This window comes from Ranitomeya imitator, chromosome 7, assembly GCF_032444005.1.
Source record: "Ranitomeya imitator isolate aRanImi1 chromosome 7, aRanImi1.pri, whole genome shotgun sequence".
Taxonomy (NCBI): Eukaryota; Metazoa; Chordata; class Amphibia; order Anura; family Dendrobatidae; genus Ranitomeya; species Ranitomeya imitator.
The window spans coordinates 184,651,038-184,668,375 of NC_091288.1; the positions used below are offsets into that span (position 1 = coordinate 184,651,038).

A 17,338-nucleotide genomic window follows, 5' to 3' on the forward strand; every position below is an offset into this window, starting at 1 on the left:
GAGTGGCGGAGCTTCTTTGCTGATTTTGGGACATGTGACAAAACATTTTTGACAGGCTTTGACATGTTGGTAAACATCATTCTTCATTCCCTTCCAGTAATAACGGTCAGAAATTTTGGCAAATGTTTTATCTCTGCCAAAATGGCCACCAGAGGTTGGGTTGTCGTGACAGGCCTTCAGGATATTTGGCAGTCGGCTTTTAATGAAAACCTCCTTTTTTCCATAGTAAATTATCCCTTTCTCTGCTTGCTATGGCTTAGATGTTTGTCTAAACTGGGACTTGGCATTTGAACGTTTCTCTGGAGGTAGATCGTAGATCCACTGGGGGGTACCTTTGTTCTGTTGCAGTGTAGAATCTCAAAAGCTGATCATATAGTTGGTCTTCCATTGTTGTCAAAATTGGAAAACTTTTTTTTTTTTTTTTTTTGGAGGTGTTCCAAGTTCACTTTATACACGTTATCAGGGTAGAATAGGAACTCACACTGGAGAACTTAAGGTGCATATCATAGAGAGCAGGGAGAAACATACATAACAAGTAAGGCTTCTTTCACACTAGCGTCGGAATCTCCCCGTCGCAATGCGTCGGGGAGAGATTCCGACGCTAGCGTTTGCTGCATTGCACAATGGGTGCATTTTTCCGGCGCATCCGCTGCCCCATTGTAAGGTGCGGGGAGGTGGGGGCGGAGTTCCGGCCGCGCATGCGCGGTCGGAAAAAGCGGTCCGTCAGGAGAAAAAAACGTTACATGTAGCATTTTTTTCTCCCGACGGTCCGCAAAAGCACGACGCATCCGTCGCTAGACGGATGCGACGTGTGGCAATCCGTCGCAAATGCGTCATCAATGCAAGTCTATGAGAAAAAAAACGCATCCTGCAAGCACTTTTGCAAGATGCGTTTTTTCTGCAAAATGACGCATTGTGACGGATTGCAGAAAACGCTGGTGTGAAAGTAGCCTTACAAAACATAACATTAACTATGCACTGATGGAACTGCACCATCTACTTGTCAGTTCAATGTAATGCCTCCAACACATGCTATAAGTCTAGTCCACCCGTTCCCTTGCACTAGATTTGCTGCTGATTTTCAACAGGGCAACAGGGAAAAAATCAGCAGTCAATCTGCATCAAAATCTGCATCCCAACGATGTGGATTTTTTGTGCAGAAGCACAGCAGATTTCTCCGTGTTACGTGGAAGAGGGAAATCTGCTGCAGACTGCATGAAAATCTGACAAAAGCCACATGAAATAGTATATGGTTTGTGTATGTGCATCTATATATACTGTAGCACTACAGCAGCAAAAACACACTAATAATCTGCCCTAGAGGAGTATAGATCATGGGTATATTATACCTAGGCCAGATTATATTCCTCCGGGCCAGAATATACCCCTGCTGCTGTAGATCAGATTTTTCACGCTTATGAGAACCAGTGAGTGATATACTCAAGAATGCGGGCCCCAGACATCACACAGGGGCCCTAGACATCTTACGCTAGTTTCGCATTTGCGCACGGCTGTGTGCGCTCAGTGAATCCCCGCCCACTGCCACACCCACCAGTAAAGCTCCGCCCAGGTACGCATGTGGCCGCATGCGGCCTGCATACCCTATCTTTATCATTGTGTACGCAGGCCGTGCGGATGTTTGCGTCCACATGCGTTGTTTTGACGATTCGGTGAACGCAAGAAAATCCCAACTTGTTGCCTTCGCCGCGGGTTGCAGCACCATCAAAAGAACGTGGGCGGAGCTTAACCGACGGGGCCCTGCAGTGGTCATGGCTTCACTGAGAGCGTACGCATGCGCACAGCTGTACGCAAATGTAAAACTTGCCTTACAGGATTGAGTGATATACTCAAGAGCAGGGCCCCAGACATCGTGCAGGGGGTCCCAGACAGCGTACAGTGGGTCCCAGATAGCGCAGGGGGTCCCAGACAGCGCACAGGGGACATGCGCTCTGTCTATTTCCCCCCTTGCTCGCTATCTCTTACCCCCTTGCTCACTGTCTCTGCCCCTTGTGCGCTATCTGGGACCCCCTGTGGGCTGCCTGGTGTCCTGTGGGCTGCCTGGGGCTCCTGTGTGCTGCCTGGAGCCCCTTGCGCTTCCTGTGGCCCCTGTGCTATACCTGGGGCCCCGTGCACTGTCTGGGGCCCCTGTGGGCTGCCTGGGGCCCCTGTGGGCTGCATTGGGCCCCTGTGGGCTGCCTGGGGCCCCTGTGCGCTGCCTGGGGCCCCTGTGCGCTGCCTGGGTCCCTGTGCGCTGTATGGGGCCTTGTGCTCTGCCTTGGCCCCATGTGCTGCCTGGAGCTCCGTGCGCTGCCTGGGCTCTCGTGTGCTGCCTGAGGCCCTGTGCACTGCCTGGGGCCCCTGTGGGTTGCCTGGGGCCCCATACGCTGTTTAGGGCCCTGTGCACTTCCCCCCTTGCTCGCTATCTCTTACCCCCTTGCACACTGTCTCTGCCCCTTGTGCGCTATCTGGGACCCCCTGTGGGCTGCCTGGTGTCCTGTGGGCTGCCTGGGGCTCCTGTGTGCTGCCTGGAGCCCCTTGCGCTTCCTGTGGCCCCTGTGCTATACCTGGGGCCCCGTGCACTGTCTGGGGCCCCTGTGGGCTGCCTGGGGCCCCTGTGGGCTGCATTGGGCCCCTGTGGGCTGCCTGGGGCCCCTGTGCGCTGCCTGGGGCCCCTGTGCGCTGCCTGGGTCCCTGTGCGCTGTATGGGGCCTTGTGCTCTGCCTTGGCCCCATGTGCTGCCTGGAGCTCCGTGCGCTGCCTGGGCTCTCGTGTGCTGCCTGAGGCCCTGTGCACTTCCTGTGGCCCCTGTGATCTTCCTGGGGCCCCTCTGTGCTGCCTGTTGCCCTGTGCTCTTCCTGGGGCCCCTGTGCTCTTCCTGGGGCTTCTGTGCTCTTCCTGGGGCCTCTTTGCTCTTCCTGTGGCCCCTGTGCTCTTCCTGGGGCCCCGTGTGCTGTCTGAGGCCCCTGTGGGGTGCTTGGGGCCCTGTGGGCTGCCTGGGGTCATGTGCACTACCTGGGGCACCGTGCGCTGTTTGGGGCTCCGTGCGCTGCCTGGGGCCCTTGTGCGCTGCCTGAGGCCCCTGTGTGCTGCCTGGGACCCCTGTGTGCTGCCTGGGACCCCTGTGTGCTGCCTGGGACCCCTGTGTGCTGCCTGGGACCCCTGTGCGCTGCCTGGGACCCCTGTGCGCTGCCTGGGGCGCCTGTGCGCTGCCTGAGGCCCCGTTTGCTGCCTGGGGCTCCATTATTGATTATATCACTCAATGGTTCTCAAAAGGCTGAAAAATCTGATCTACAGCAGCTGGGGTATATTCTGACCTGGAGGGGTATAATCTGGACTAGTCCAATTTATACCCTGGGGTATAGTTTGGGCTAGGCCAGAATATACCCGGGGTATAATCTGGCCTAGGCCACTTTAACCCCGGGTATATTCTGGGTGGTGGGGTTAATCTAGCCTGTTACACCGGGAAAGGTCTGAGAGGCCGGCACCTGCGCACTGCAGTACTTTGCTCTGCCCTCAACAGGACAAAGTACGCCTGCGCTGGAGCCACAGCGTGAAGACCAGAAGAGAACGTCATCTAATGAAGATGGGAGGCGCCGGACCCGGACCAACAGCGGGACCGCCCCTGGGTGAGTATAATCTAACATCTTTTTCTCATCTTTTAGGATACATCGGGGGCTTATCTACAGCATTCCAGAATGCTGTAGATAAGCCCCTGATACCGGTGGGCTTACCTCACCATCGATTTTGGGGGTGACAGATTCCCTTTATCGCCTTAGATGCTGCTGTCAGTAGTGACTACATCATATAAATGGTTATCAGATTGTGGGGGCTTCCACTTTAACCTGATCGACACCCTGAGATCATGATTGTGTGATTGTGATGTTTGTCATGGCAATTCATGGCCAAATAGCGGCCTTAGAATCTCTCGGCTATAGCGGCCTGTTCAGAAGTTAGCGACATTTAGGTGGTAAAAATACACCTTTTCATTCCTGTTATGCCATTTTGCATTTATTCCTTAAATCACCTAAAGGGTTAATAAACTACCTGACAGTTTTCAATATATGGGGGGTAATGTTTTTAAAATCACTTTTGGGGTATTTCCAATATACAGGACCCCAAAGTCACTTCAAATCTGGATATGTCCCTCAAAAAATATATTTTATAAATTTCCATGAAAAGATGAAAAATTACTGCTACATTTTTAAACCTAAAAGGCTAACAAAATAAAATAACATTTTACAAATGGTGCCGATGTAAAGCAGACATGAGGGAAATGTTATTTATTAATGTTTTTCTGTGGTATGACAATCTGGATTAAAGGAATAATCATTCAAAGTTTGAAAATGGCTATTTTTTTTACATTTTTGTCAAATTTGTATTTTTTATAAATAAACACAAAACGTATCGACCTAAATGTATCATTATTATAAATTATAATGTGTCACTAAAAAAAAAATTCTCAAAATCGGTGGGATTTGTTGAAGGATTCATAAAGTGACATGGGTCAGAATTCAAAAAATTGGCCCGGTCACTAAGGGTTTAATGAAGGAAATGACTTTTTATAGGAGGCGGAGTTGTCAGCATCTTTTGGCGACTCAGGTGCCCCATGAGCTTGTAGTAAAAGCCTCCATCTAGAACATTCCATGTGAGTTTTCCTTCTGTCTGTGACTTTTACATTATTACTTTCACAGCTTTGACATCCAGACAAATATCTGAAGAATATCAAAGCTGAAGCCATAATGGAGAAAGCGATGTGCGGGATGATGAGTGGTGCAAAGAGGACGTTCCTACAGGTAACTGCCCCAGTGAGGAGTCAGCACTAAATAAAGCACAGAATAGTCACGTTCTCATTGACCGGACTGGACAATTGAAGTTTTATGTTGTGTTTTCTCAGCTTTTTTGGCCATAGATTTCCCTATTCAGCTAAAATACAGATTATATAGGGCTGACGATGTAATGGTGCAATATGTAATAAGACCGGTTGTGTATTTATAATATAGATTTAAGAATAGACTGGGATGATAGATCATCAAAGACATGACAAACCTCACTGGCAAAGTATCTAGTTTAGTGTTTTATATCATATCCATCAGAGTTCTGGTTTCAGGATTAATATACAGTACAGACCAAAAGTTTCGACACACCTCATTTAAAGATTTTTTTGTATTTTCATGACTATGAAAATTGTACATTCACACTGAAGGCATCAAAACTATGAATTAACACATGTGGAATTATATACTTAACAAAAAAGTGTGAAACAACTGAAATTATGTCTTATATTCTAGGTTCTTCAAAGTAGCCACCTTTTGCTTTGATGACTACTTTGCACACTCTTGGCATTCTCTTGATGAGCTTTAAGAAGTCGTCACTGGGAATGGTCTTCCAACAATCTTGAAGGAGTTCCCAGAGATGCTTAGCACTTGTTGGCCCTTTTGCCTTCACTCTGCGGTCCAGCTCACCCCAAACCATCTCGATCAGGTTCAGGTCTGGTGACTGTGGAGGCCAGGTCATCTGGCGTAGCACCCCATCACTCTCCTTCTTGGTCAAATAGCCCTTACACAGCCTGGAGGTGTGTTTGGGGTCATTGTTCTGTTGAAAAATAAATGATGGTCCAACTAAACGCAAACTGGATGGAATAGCATGCCACTGCAAGATGCTGTGGTAGCCATGCTGGTTCAGTATGCCTTCAATTTTGAGTAAATCCCCAACAGTGTCTCCAGCAAAACACTCCCACACCATCACACCTCCTCCTCCATGCTTCACGGTGGGAACCAGGCATGTAGAGTCCATCCGTTCATCTTTTCTGCGTAGCACAAAGACACGGTGGTTGGAACCAAAGATCTCAAATTTGGACTCAACAGACCAAAGCACAGATTTCCACTGGTCTAATGTACATTCCTTGTGTTCTTTAGCCCAAACAAGTATCTTCTGCTTGTTGCCTGTCCTTAGCAGTGGTTTCCTAGCAGCTATTTTACCATGAACACCTGCTGCACAAAGTCTCCTCTTAACAGTTGTAGAGATGTGTCTGCTGCTAGAACTCTGTGTGTCATTCACCTGGTCTCTAATCCGAGCTGCTGTTAACCTGTTATTTTTGAGGCTGGTGATTCGGATAAACTTATCCTCAGAAGCAGAGGTTACTCTTGGTCTTCCTTTCCTGGGGGGGTCCTCATGGGAGCTAGTTTCTTCGTAGCGCTTGATAGTTCTTGCCACTGCACTTGGGGGCACTTTCAAAGTTTTCCCAATTTTTCGGACTGACTAATCTTCATTTCTTAAAGTAATGATGGCAATTCGCTTTTCTTTACTTGGCTGCTTTTTTCTTGCCATAATACAAATTCTAACAGTCTATCAGCTGTGTAGGACTATCAGCTGTGTATCCACCAGACTTCTGCACAACACAATTGAATTGATGGTCCCAACCCCATTTATAGGGCAAGAAATCCCACTTATTAAACCTGGCAGGGCACAGCTGTGAAGTGAAAACCATTCCCGGTGACTACCATTTGAAGCTTATCAAAAGAATGCAAGGAGTGTGCAAAGCAGTAGTCAAAGCAAAATGTGGCTACTTTGAAGAACCTAGAATATAAGGCTACGTTCACATTTGCGTTGTGCGGGGCTGCGTCGGCGACGCAACGCAAACAAGAACGCATGCAAAATGCATAGTTTGGCGACGCATGCGTCCTTTTTTTGCCGGATTTTGGACGCAAAAAAAATGCATCTTGCTGCGTCCTCTGCGCCCTAACGCTTGCGGCAAAAAAGACGCATGCATCGCAAAACGCATGCAAACGCATGTCCATCCGCCCCCAATATAGGGGCGCATTAAATATAGGGGCGCATGCGTTGCCGCGGCTGCGCCCGACGCAGCCCGGCAGAACGCAAATGTGAACGTAGCCTAACACATCATTTCAGTTGTTTCACACCTTTTTGTTAAGTATATAATTCCACATGTGTTAATTCATAGTTTTGATGCCTTCAGTGTGAATGTACAATTTTCATAGTCATGAAAATACAGAAAAATCTTTAAATGAGAAGGTGTGTCCAAACTTTTGGTCTGTACTGTATAACCGAAGTAACCTATTTGATATACTGCAGTAGCTGAAGATTAAAAAAACCTGTTTCATGACAATTGTCTCAGTCACAGCCATTAGTAGATTATAAGAGAAAGCAGAGAATTGCCTGGGCTTATCCAGCTTTATATTTGCTCCATGGCCATGACTTCCTAATACCACACCTAGTCGTACTGACATCTGTGCATTTCTCTAGACAGGACGCCAAAAGAATAAATATGAAAAGTAGGGAAAATTATAAACTGTGTAACATGTTGTCCCTATAAAACAATAACTTAATTATGAATATCATAAAAATACCAAATCCCGGTGAGACACAAAAGATATCAAAAAAAGATTTCTCTAGACACAAGTACCACATTATGAGCAAGTCCTGGACTCTGTCACATGGAAGATGGGGTGCCAGTGGTCGATGTGTAGTGTTCACGGAAGAATAGATATGACTAGTTGAAGAGCCCAGTGTTTCCCGAGCACAGTAACTGTGGTTAGTTATAACAAATTACAATGATTATATCGCACATAAAAACATTTCGCATCATATACTCAACACTACAGATTTGCAACACAAATTAACTAAACGATTACCTAAGTATTGATAGTATTTTATTTTCAACTCATTCAAGAGCCTTTTGGATAAACATTTTTGTTTTTTCCTTCCGGTGCAAAGATTAACAGATTTTTGGCAGTTCCAACTCTTGAACAGGCCACGTAAAGTTGATCATGAAAAAAGCATGGAGATTGCAAATCGATCCCTACTACTTTCAAGGACTGTCCCTGAGCCTTGTTAATGGACATTGCAGATGCCAGTCCAGCTGGAAACTGGAGGTGTTTAAAGTCTAAAGTCAATTCAGATGGAATGAGAGGAATTCTTGGAATGAAAAGGTCCTCTCCTTTGGCACATTCTGTTGCTGAGCTGTGTATCTAATCCTATCTTGTGTGATACCATCTGCTGAGCTGTGTATTTAATTCTGTCCTGTGTGATATTGTCTGCTGAGTCGTGTATCTAATCTATCCTGTGTGATACTGATTGGTGATCATATCCGGTGTGATACTGGGCTCCCCCTGCAGTCTGTGTCAGAGGGTGGTCTGTGTCAGCACGGTAATAAATTATTTCCAGCTTTACAGAGGGACAATAACACCATAGAAATGATAAGAATAATAGGACTCAGTTACCACAACTGTCTACAAGGAAAACTGTTGCTCATAGCAACCAATCACAGCTCAGCTTCTTATAAACAGCTCTGGTGAAATGAAAGCTGCTTAGTGATTGGTTGCTATGTGGAGTGGGCGTGGCTGATACACACACACACACACACACATGCTTAGTGATTGGTTGCCCACACACACACGCACTCATTAGATAGATGGATTTAGATTTCCACAGCACACACCACAGGATGCAATATGGAAACCAATTTTGCTTTATTATTCTAAACCAGTCCAGACCACAGACATAGACATGTAATTATAGATGTTAGTATAGACATTACTTGTACCTGAGTCTGCTGACGGCTCTGTCTCTGAAATCCACCATAGCCATGACGGTTCGGCCAATCATTCAGCTATTATCTATGGTGAGAGAACAAAGCTGCTCCCATATCATGAATCAGTGCTTGTTACAGGTCATTACCTGCCTGTGTAAATGAACCTCTAAAGATTTACCTGCAGGTATATTGGTAATCTGTAAGTAAATAGTATTTAAAACATGTTAGGCTGTTTTACTGGGAGAGCGGCTACCAGGAGAAATGGAAATATGTTCCTTGCAGCTACTCGCTTAACCCCTTACTGACATTGAGTGTAATGGTCCGCCGATGTCAGTATCCCTCCCTTTGATGTTGGCTCCGGTGGTGAGCCCACATCTTTCCCAGGACATGTCAGCTGTTTTGAACAGCTGACGTGTGCCCGCAATATCCGCGGGTGGAATCGCGATTCACCTGCTTCTATTAACTAGTTAAATGCCTCTATCAAACTCTTGACAGCGGCATTTAAATGGCGCTTCCTGCTCTCGTGCCAGAAATACGCACACCGGTGACCCCCGTCACGTGATCGGGGGATACCGGTTCGTCAGCATGACAACCAGAAGTCTCCTGGATTGCTGTGAGCACCACTCAGTGGTCGGCGCTCATAACAACTCGGTATTTCAGCTACATAGAGGCGAACTGTTCATCGCCTTTATGTAGCTGAGCCGATCGGGTTGTGGCAGCTTCTAGCCTCCCATGGAGACTATTGAAGCATGCCAAAAGTAAAAAGAAAAATGTTTTTAAAAATATAAAAAAATAATTTTTTAAAACGTTCAAATCGCCCCCCTTTAGCCCCATTCAATATAAAACAAAAAAAAATCAAACATACACATATTTGGTATCACCAAATTCAGAATTGCCCGATCTATCAGTAAAGAAAAAAAATTAACCTGATCGCTAAACGGCGTAGCGAGGGAAAAAAAATCTAAATGTCAGAATTACACATTTTGTTCGCCACGACATTGCATTCAAATGCAATAACGGGCGATCAAAAGAATTTATCTGCACCAAAATGGTATCATTAAAAATGTCAGCTCGACACTCCAAAAATAAGCCCTCACCCGACACGAGATCACGAAAAATGGAGACGCTACGGGTATAGGAAAATGGCGCATTTTTTTTTAACAAAGTTTGGAATTTTTTTTTCCATCATACCTGACCGCACCGAGAGAGAGAGAGGGGATCCGCCCATCAAGGACAGGAAACCTTCAAGATAAAAGGGGCGGCTCCTCTCTCCACATCAGTTGGTTTCCTGTCCTTGATGGGGAACCCTCAAGATGAAGACTTCTGATGAAGACAGAAGAGGAGGCCTGGGTCGGGTGGATTTGGGCAGGCGCTGGTCTGCTGCACCCGTCACCAGGTACCGGTATTTGCCTCGGGGGTCATGTATTCCATGCCCCCCCTGAGCGAAGCATGGCCACAACCCGTGAGGCAATGCCCGGGTGAAGATTATCAACGGAGGTGGCGTCCCCCCTCTGTTAATTTAAAATCCTGTCCACGGGGGTCACTTTTATGGTGCCCCCCTGTTGACCAAAGGTGGCCATGCAGCCCGTAAGACACATCGGTGCCCGGGCTAGGTAAGCTCCTCGGAGGTTTTTGGGCCCTCCCTGTTGAGCATTAAGAGTAGATCTCCCCCTTCCCCCCTCCACCCTCCTCCCTGACGGTACCTTAAGGCACAGAACGGTATGAAGCGGTGTCCGGAGCACTGAGAGAGCATCTGGACGCTGAGGGTAAGTGCTGCGCTGCCTTCCTGAACATCTGTGGCGTGGACACTCCCGGAAGCCTCCCTCCAGCCGGTGCCAGGTACCCAGGAATGGAGGTACGTGCGTGCGCACAATACCTGGCGGCAGCACTCGGAACGTTTGATGCGGGCAGGGGGGCCAGAATCTTCGGCGCGCACCGGAAGCAAAGGCCGGGTGCGCGCCTGGAAGTAAAGTGTGCATAGGCGCTGAAGGAGCGTGCACCGGAAATAATAGCCGTGTGCACGCGCAGGACCCGGCGGCAGCACTCGGGGCAGGATCAACCAGGTGAATGGTGGAGCTAATAGCGCGCACCGGAAATGGTTGCCGGGTGCGCGCTCTGGCATAATTATACAGCGCAGGCGTTGCGCTAGCGGCCAGCAGATGGAGGATCAACCAGGTGATTGATTGCATCTATGAGCACCGGAAGTGGTGCAGGCACGATCACCCAGGTAATCAAATCATGACAGCTGCGCACATGCACCTGACTACTGAAGCGACCAGCAATGGCAGGATCAACCAGGTGATTGATTGCATATAACATGCAGGTGCGCACATACACCTGATTGTAGCACAAAGTGCTGAGGGCCAGTAAGAGGCAGGATCAACCAGGTGATCAATTAAAAAAAAAAAAGAGAAGGAAGTGAATCTATTTAAACGAGCCAGAAGTGCTGCCCTGTGTCACTAAACCAGGCCAGGTTGAAGGTGACTACTCTTGTTACGTGGTAGTGAGTAAGATGGAGAGCTTTTCACCAGAACATTTAATGCCACAGCAAGAGGTGCAGGAGAGGCGGTCTCGCTCAAGTGAAGAGAGCCAGATCCGCCATGGCAGCAGCAGAAGCCGCTCAGACAGCGTACGGACAGATCGCCATACCAAGGAGGGGTCCCTAGTCTCATTGGGAAACACGGAGAAAACCAGCCAAACTCCTGATCCGGTACCCGTACTTTGAAAGCGTCCGAGTGGTGAGTGAACTGCGAGAAAGTCCAGCACGCTAATGTCTGTTCTTTTCTCTTCTTATCTCCGTCTCTCCCCTCTTTTTCTTACATACATTGGGGGGTGGAGCATAGGAGGTCCCCAAGAAGTGTAAATCAAAGGCTAAAAACAAGGAATGTCCCTTATGCAAAAAAGCGTTAAAACCATCCTGGAATAAAAATCTGTCAGGATTGCATTTGCAAGACGGTAGCGGAGGAAACACCCTCCTTTACAGAGAGTCTAATAACAATGATCCAATCAGAGGTCTGTAAAAGCATTGCAGACAGCCGACACGGATTCCAGATCTAGGGACAGATCCAGCCCCTCAGTAGCATCCCAAAGAGATTCCTTGGAGTCAGAGGGGGACTCAGATACAGCTCGCTGCTCAGTTAGTAGCTCAGAGGAGGAAGACGCATTTCCAGCGGAGGCTACGGATAAGCTTATTAAAGCTGTGGGCTCTACCATGGGGCTGGTAGATGAGAAAGCATAAAAGACAGCCCAAGAACTTATGTTCAGTGGTCTGCAAAAGAGAAAACGAGGTTATTCCCTATTAATGAACAGCTACAAGAACTGATTAAAAGGGAATGGCAAAAACCGGAAAAATGGTCCCAGATAACCACCTCCCTAAAGAGAAGATATCCTTTTGAAGAGGAGGCGTCCTCATCTTGGGGTAGAGCCCCGAAGATTGATGTGGCAATTTCAAAAGTTCAAAAAAAGAAAGGAATGTCCAGCTTCACCGAGTCCGTAAAAAAGAGTTTTCTTTATTCACAAACTTTAAACATGGAGGATACAAGCTTCAGCACAATCATATGGGTAAGAATCTCAATGCGTTTCTGGAGACCAAGCTCCCTTAATCATGACCTGATGTCACGCGTTGAGATTCCTACCCATATGGTTGTGCTGAAACTTGTATCCTCCATGTTTAAAGTTTGTGAATAAAGAAAACTCTTTTTTACGGACTCGGTGAAGCTGGACATTCCTTTCTTTTTTTGGACTTTATACGCCTGGACACAGCGGGTCCGTGCTCCCGAGGTATGGTTCTTGCATCACGGGTGAGCTGGTTTATATTCCTTCTCTCAATTTCAAAAGTTGCCAGAAAATCCTCCCTGCCATTTGAGGATCTAGGTTCTCTAAAAGAACCTCTGGATAGGAAGGTGGACAGTTCCCTGGAAACAGCATGGGAAGTCTCGGCAGGAACACTAAGGCCAGCTATCGTGGCCACTTGTGTAGCCAGATCCCTAAAGATCTAGATAGACAACCTGGAGGATCAGGTAGAACAACAAGTTCCCAGAGAGACTAGCCTAGAGGCCATACCGGCCATGAGAGCAGCAGCAGTATTTCTAGCTGAAGCATCAGCAAACTCAGCTAGACTAGCAGCAAAATCAGCAGCTTTAGCCAACACAGGACGCCGTGCCGTATGGCTTAAATGCTGGCCAGGAGATACTCGGGCAAAGATGAAGCTTTGCTCTTTGCCATGTGAGGGGAACTTCCTGTTCGGACCTGCATTAGACAAAGTGTTAGAAAAAGTCGGTGACAAAAAGAAAAATTTTCCTAAGCAACCATTTCAGCCCTTTCGGCGCTCCTTTCAGAGAGGCCGAAAATTCCGAAGGCAGCAGTTTAGAGACCGAGACAAGAGCAACTTGGACAAGCGATCCAGGGGAGGAAAGGGCTTCTATTTTGGCAAGTCCCCCAGGGACACCAAGAAACCCTCCCAGTGACGGTCCTTCTCAGGTGGGAGGGAGGCTCTCTCACTTCCTTTCAGCCTGGGAGAGGATCTCATCCAGCGTATGGATCCGGCAAATCATAGGATCAGGCCTAAAATTAAAATTCCACCACTGGCCTCCAAGAAGATACATGCAGACCCCTGTACAGTCCTCCCAAGAGAAACAAGACAGTCTGGAGGGGGAAGTAACATCACTCCTAGACAAGCACGTCTTGGAAGAAGTTCCTATAGAGGAAAGGATGGAAGGATTTTATTCCCCCCTTTTTCTCATTAAAAAAACGGACAATTCTTGGAGGACAATAATAAATTTTAAAAGGCCTCAACAAATTTCTAATAATTCCATCATTCAAGATGGAAACAATAAAATCAGCAGTGAAGCTCCTATATCCTCGGTGTTACATGGCAGTCCTAGACCTAAAGGACGCTTATTACCACGTCCCAATCAGACAAGATCTTCAGTTTCTCAGAGTGGCAGTCCAGATGGGGTCCCAGTTGCGTCACTTTCAGTACAGGGCTCTACCCTTTGGGGTAGCAACAGCCCCACGGGTATTTACAAAGCTGATTGCAGAGGTCACAGCACATCTCAGAGAAAAAGACACTCTGATAATACCCTACTTGGACAACTTCCTGATAGTGGGGAAAAACTTTTCTCACTGTCAGGAGCAGGTCAGAATAGTGATGGACACTCTACAGACACTAGGGTGGCAACTGAACCTCAAAAAATTCAAACTAGAGCCAGCAATGGTCCAGAATTTCCTGGGGATAACGGTAGACTCCGTGGCGCAGGAGTGTCGCCTCCCAGAAGAAAAAGAGGAAAAAATCAAACAAATGATTGACAACATTAACAAAACCAGAGATGACTTTAAGAAGAGCCATGTCGGTATTGGGGTCCCTAACCTGCTGCATACCGGCAGTAAAATGGGCCCACTTTCATGCAAGGGAACTGCAATGTTGTGTGCTGCAGAAAGACCTGGATCTTCAGGGGCAGCTAGAGCAGAAGCTCATTCTCCCACTCTCTGTACTCCAATCACTCAGATGGTGGTTACAGATAGTCATCTCCGAGAGGAGTTCCCTGGACATACACAGCCTCCAAGGTAATCACAACGGACGCCAGTCCATGGGGATGGGGAGCTCACTCAGACACACTATGGGTCCAAGACCCCTGGGCTCAAGAGGAGAAAAATCTATCCTCAAACGAGTGGGAACTCCTAGCGATCGAAAAAGCGCTAAAGAGGTTACTTCCACACTTGACTGGGCATCATGTGAGAGTCCTATCAGACAACCAGACAGCGGTTGCATACGTGAACCACCAGGGGGGGTACTCATTCTCGGTCACTGATACACATAACCAAGAGACTCATGTCTCTAGCCGAAAGGCATTTCCGTTCATTATTGGCCCTGCATATTTGAGGTGTGGACAATATAAAGGCAGACTTTTTAAGCAGGAACCACTTAAGGCAAGGGTAATGGTCCCTAAAAAAGTCAATTTTTCAACGGATAGTACACATGTGGGGAAGACCCAGTGTAGACCTCTTTGCCTCGAAAGCCAACAAAAAAGTTCAAAAGTTCTGCTCCCTGAACCCAGCAGACAGGCCGTTGGCAGTAGAAGCCTTCAGCATAGAATGGACATCAGGACTCCTGTATGCCTTCCCACCGATATGTCTAATCCCAGCAGTTCTGAAGAAGATCAGGGAGGACAAGGCCAGGGTAATTGTAATAGCTCCCTTCTGGCCAAAAAGACCATGGTTTTACTGGCTGAGAGTGATGTCAGTGACGGACCCGTGGGTTCTCCCGGAAGACCAGGACCTTCTAACACAGGGTCCCTTCAACCACCCGCAGAATTCCGGGCTACATTTGACAGCCTGGCATTTGAACGGTCGTTGTTGGAGAAAGAAGGGTTCTCAGCTGGTTTAATATCCACCTTGCTCAGTAGCAGAAAACCAGTCACGACCAAGATCTATGGGAGAATTTGGAAGAAATTCCTGTCCAGCTCAGGGCCAATATGGGAAGGGGAGGTCCCGATAGTGGCAATACTGGAGTTCCTGCTAAAGGGCTTAGATCTGGGTTTAGCTGTTAGTACCCTCAAAGTACAAATTTCAGCCTTAGCAGCCTTATTCAACTGTGACCTGGCAAGCAATAGATGGGTGGTGAGGTTTATCCGAGCCTGTAGTAGAGCTGACTCTGTTCCATCCCCTACTCCTCCACCATGGGATCTAAATTTAGTGTTAACAGCTTTGACAGAAAGCCCCTTTCAGCCATTAAATACAACTTCAGATAAAATACTAACATTAAAAACAGCTTTGTTAGTGGCCCTTACATCGGCCCGTAGGGTTGGGATTTACACGCGTTGTAAGCTGACCCCCTTTACACACAAATTATGGACGATAGGGTTGTATTAAAATTAGATCCGGCATATCTCCCCAAGGTGGTATCGAGATTCCATAGGGCTCAGGATATAACCCTACCCTCTTTCTGTCCCAATCCTTGTAACAAGAAAGAGGAGAGACTCCATTGCCTAGATGTCAGGAGATGTATCCTACAGTATTTAGAGATGACAAAATCATGGAGGAAACAGAGGGCTTTATTTGTTTCGTTCCAGGGGTCAAGGAAGGGCCTTAAAGCCTCAAAACAAACTATCGCTAGATGGGTTAGAGAGGCCATTATTCTAGCGTATAGTAGTGCAGGCAGGGTTGTTCCACAGGGTCTGAAAGCCCACTCCACGAGGGCCATGGCGACGTCATGGGCAGAGAGAGCAGATGCTACCATCGACCAAATCTGTAAGGCGGCCACTTGGTCCTCTTCGTCTACATTTTTTAAACATTATAGGCTAGACCTATCTGCTACCTCTGATCTTACATTTGGGAGAAGAGTGTTACAAGCAGTGATCCCTCCCTAAAAGAGAATACAAATCTCTGTAACTCTCTCGTGGTGCCGTCATGTATGATGGAAAAACACGGGTATTACATATCTGGTAATGTGTTTTTTCATGAGACATGAGGGCACCCTTATATTCCCACCCTTTTGATCACGTCATTAGTTGGGTGCATTATTAGCATTATTTATATTATACACTCCCTGGGGTATCGGTGAATAGAACCGTATAGGATGTATTATTTATGTGTACACTAACCAGCGGAGTTCCTCTCGTACTCTGTAAAACAACTGATGTGGAGAGGAGCCGCCCCTTTTATCTTGAAGGTTTCCTGTCCTTGATGGGCGGATCCCCTCTCTCTCTCGTGGTGCCGTCATGTCTCATGAAAAAACACATTACCTGGTATGTAATACCCGTGTTTCACTGCTTAAACACTAAAGAACCTAGACATGTTTGGTGTCTGTGAACTCGTAATGACCTGGAGAATCATAATGGCCAGTCAGTTTTACCATTTAGTGAACCTAGTAAAAAAGCCAAACAAAAAACAAGTGTGGGATTGCACTTTTTTTTGCAATTTCACCGCGCTTGGAATTTTGTTCCCATTTTCTAGTACACGACATGGTAAAACCAATGATGTTGTTCAAAAGTAAAACTTGTCCTCCAAAAAACAAGCACTCACACGGCCATATTGACGGGGAAAAAAAAAGGTCTTGGTTCTGGGAAGAAGGGGAGCGAAAAATGAAAACGCAAAACTGAAAAAAGCTCTGGGGGTTAAGGGGTTAAAGTCATTGAGGTGGAGCATGGAGCTCTAACACAGAGGTCCCCAACTCCAGTCCTCAAGGCCCACCAACAGGTCATGTTTTCAGGATTTCCTTTGCATTGCACAGGTGATGCAATTATTACCTGGCCAAGACTAAGGAAATCCTGAAAACATGACATGTTGGTGGGCCTTGAGGACTGGAGTTGGGGACCCCTGCTCTAACAGAGAGGTGACTGCTAAAGCCCACTACTGAAGAATAAAATCGAGTGGCTGCAAGGCGAATATAATTTCATCAATAAGCAGTGATTGATGGTATAGGAAGGTGATTGGGGCTTATTAGCTTTCATTTTGATGAAGGAATGATGATTTGTTTCCTTATTTCATGGATTTTTTATTATTGCAGAATATCCTCAAATTATACAAAGGGGATGATGTGCTGTCAACAACGATAATTTTTATTCTAAGATCTAAAATATGCGACCAATGACAAGTGTTTTATTATTTGATGTTTGCACTGGCCAATGATTGAGAATGAACATTAGCACAATTAATTTTGTCAAATCATCACATCATGTACACCTTTAGTCAGTTAATAATAGAACTTTGCTACACGCTTTGCAATTTCTATTTTTTTTTATTTTTACTTGTCTTAATGTTTTTTACATTTAGATAAATATAAGTATT

At 46.7% G+C, this 17,338-nt stretch overlaps 1 protein-coding gene across 5 annotated transcripts in view; it reads left to right on the forward strand.

The window, feature by feature from the left end:
- LOC138645814 (zinc finger protein 84-like) overlaps positions 1-17,338 on the forward strand; it is a 56,495-nt gene that overhangs the window by 37,063 nt on the left and 2,094 nt on the right. The window contains exons 3-4 of one of the 5 annotated variants that reach the window (XM_069735336.1): positions 4,692-4,793; positions 7,735-7,949. The exons of 3 other annotated variants lie outside the window; for them this stretch is intronic. The gene's annotated coding sequence lies outside the window, so the exon portion shown is untranslated. The remainder of the gene's footprint in view (positions 1-4,691; positions 4,794-7,734; positions 7,950-17,338) is intronic. One more of the 5 variants, XM_069735335.1, reaches the window with a different exon arrangement.